The sequence below is a fragment of the Gavialis gangeticus genome, unplaced genomic scaffold, assembly GCF_001723915.1.
Source record: "Gavialis gangeticus isolate Ggan-Ray unplaced genomic scaffold, GavGan_comp1, whole genome shotgun sequence".
Classification (NCBI taxonomy): domain Eukaryota; kingdom Metazoa; phylum Chordata; order Crocodylia; family Gavialidae; genus Gavialis; species Gavialis gangeticus.
The window spans coordinates 90,594,673-90,598,093 of NW_017729031.1; positions in this window are offsets into that span (position 1 = coordinate 90,594,673).

Consider the following 3,421-nt stretch of genomic DNA (forward strand, 5'->3'; position numbering starts at 1 on the left):
CCCTGTCCTGTAGCGGGCATGGGCGTCCCATTGGACTGATGAAAGACCAATGCAAAGTACCCATTTAATAGGTTGGCCTTTTCCTGGGCATCAGTTGCCAGTTGCCCCATCTGGTTCAGCAGGGGTCCAATGTTGCCCTTGCTTTTCCTCCGGCTCCCCACATATCTGAAAAAGGACTTTTTGTTGTCCTTGATGCTCAAAGCTAGTTGGAGTTCAGTTGCAGCCTTGGCTTTCCTGGTTTGCTCCCTGCAGGACCGGACCAGTGCAGAATAATCTTCCTTGGAGGTGAATCCTGTCCTCCATCCTTTGTAGGCCTTTCTTTTTAGCCTCAGGAGGTCTGCTAGATCCCTGGAGAGCCGGGGGGGCTGCTGTGCCCTCTTGCTGCCTTGCTACATGTACTATATTTTAATGAATACAGCTTGTTTAACTAGGTTGTAATGGAATCAGAAACAAAGCTGTATATTAAAAGAAATTAAGTGAGGAGACTCAAACATGTATATGGACAGCAATTTTTAAATTGATACCTATTCGTTAGGGCTGTGTGAAGCTCTGGGCCCTGATTTGATTTGGCCCAATTTGGTGGCCAAATCTCCAAATCTGAATCAAATCGGAGGACTCTTTAATCTCTCTGAATCGAATCAAAACCCTTCAATTCGATTCAGAGAGATTTGGAGGTTCGGACATAAACAGCTTCAAATGTTTTTTCTACATACCTCTAGGTAGCAGGTGGCTCGTGAATGCTGCAATGTTGGGGTGCATGGAGTGTCCCACAGGAGCACGGGAGGCTCCCCAGCGTGCTCGGCAGCAGACCTGGAAGTGGACCAGAAACATGTCCGGTCCACTGGGGAGCACACAGGGCCTGTCCCCCTGGCTTCATGACTGGTGCCTCCTGGGTCTGGGGGGTATCCGGGGTCCCCCACCCCGTGGCCAATTGCTGAGCCGGGAGGGATGCGGGGGGCCCCCTGTGTGCTCCCTGGCAGACCCAGAAGTGGGCCAGAAATGCTTCCAGTCCACTTCTGGGTTCACTGCCAAGCATATGGGGGGGCCCCCCACACTCCTGTGGGATGCTCCATGTGCCCCAGTATTGCAGCATTCACAAGCCATGCTGGTACCTTGCAGTATGTAGAAAAAACATTTCAAGCTGCGTCTGTCCGAATCACCAGTTCTCCAAATCAGCATCAAATCTTCAGATTTGGATTCGGCCGAATCAAATTGGGGACAGTGGTCCAAATCAATGAATTGAATCACCATCTCTGATTCGGGGTGAATCCGAATTGAATAGGGCCCACATGCACACCCCTACTACTTATAACCATAACTGCATCTCAGCAAAGCTTTAACCTCCGAAATTTCTTTTAGAATGTATTAACATACAGGAAACCCTTGCTATTCGTGAATTTGGCATTCGCGATTTCAAATATTTGCAAATGCTGAACCCACATTTTAAATACACTTTTATACACTTACAGGAGCTCCTTGGGAGCTCTGTGCTGGCTGCTGCTGCGCTCCCACCGTCACCGCTGGAGCCAGCCCCCCCACCCCACCCCAGGGCACTGCATTCATGAGCACAGTACCTTATTTTGCCATTCGCAGGGGATACGAGAATGTTTCCCCCGCGAATGGCAAGTGTTGCCTGTACTAATTTGTAAATTTATGGTAGATTGTTACTAAATATAACTGTATATAACATACATATAATAATTTATATTGTTTTATATCTATATAAAATGTCTTGCATAATTTTTCTTATGGGACTGTTTTGTTAACTATAAATTCAGCATAAGCCTTATTTCAATGAAATTCATACAATATTTCAATCAACATTTGAGCAGTAGCATTTGTATCCTTGTAACAGAGTGGCCCAATTGATAGAACTTAGGTTCCAAAACACACAGGGTGCATCCACACATGACTCTACGTCACCGTTGTGATATGCTACAGAGACATAGCGTCCATGAGGGTCTATACCTGAGTAGTAGCTACTTCACTGTAGCAGCATGCTCCCTCATTATAGCATGTTGCTATAGCGAAGTAGCTAATAAAAGTAACTCTGGGCTGTGTATATGGCACAATACCAGCAGTTACTGCTCTGTGCTTTAGTACTTCCAAAAGGAGGAAATAACTTTTGGACCTACTAAAGCATGGTGCAGTAACAATGTTGCCATAGAGTAACCTGTAGATGCAAATTTATAAATTGCGTTCTGTGACAATGCTAATGCTTTCCATTTCATTGTAGATACTAGAATACTTGGTAGTTTTCTTAACATCTCAACTCTTGGAGTCAACTGATTGTGAGAAATTAAATTAAAAATGTTTATTAAAGAAAAATCTATCCCTTACAGTTTCTGAGAAAAGGTTAAAACTTAAGTTGGGTAATACATTACAAATTCAATACTAGCAGGCAAAGAACAAAAACCCCCAAAAATGCACTGTGGTTTTTTAAACATCTAACGATTGTTCTCCTTGACCATGGAAATCTGGAACCATTTTTAGAGGTTCAGATGATTGAGATTACAAACTGGATTAGTGAAGACAATAAAGATGGCAAACACCCTGAATCCAAACAGTTTAGCCTATTTGGCCTTCACACTGTACCAGACCTTTAGCAAAACTTATGAATTGCACTTGCTTCCTCATAGAATCCTCAGAGGTTTACCTATTGACTGGACATCTCCCCAGAATTAATGGCTCTACTTTCACCAAATACTTTAAGGCACTAGTTCTCATGTGGGACTAATGATCAAAGCAAACTCAACATTCTATGACCCCAGCTGACTTCCTGCCCTTTGGGCGGGGGACTGGACTCAATGATCTTCTGAGATCCCTTCCAGCCCTAATGTCTATGAAATCTATGAAACATGTCTAAAGCAAATGGGGGCTTTAGCAGATGGCAACGGTTACACAAAGACAGGTCACTTCCCAAAACCGGAAAAAAATATCTTTTATTTCTTTATCAACATTATATTGTTATAATTTGGAAATTTTAAAAAGCATTGGTTAGTTATTTGCTTATTTCTTATTTCACTCACATGTTGAAATATCTTCTGGTTCATAGGCATACATTTTGTTCTTATTTTTGCCAGTCAAATCAGTTGGAATGGTCGTAGAGGGATCTTTATGGGGAAAAATCCAAAATGTTAGCAATGCAGGCTTTTCAAAGGAAGCAGTGTTGCTTTAGTTTTTAAAGAAAGAAATTCAGTGCTTTACAAGCAGTGGTAGCTAGTACTTTCACAGCACCCCTGACAAACTGCATTTAAATTCATGGTCTTACGGATCTCGGTATACTGTAGCATTTGTTCTAGATGGGTTTTTGGACAGTGTTGGCAAGATGCATTTGAATTCCCATATTCTCCGTGCTAATGAGATAAGTCTAATTGATTGGTGTGCTCCTTCAGAAGTTTTGGACTTTGTCCCATTCATG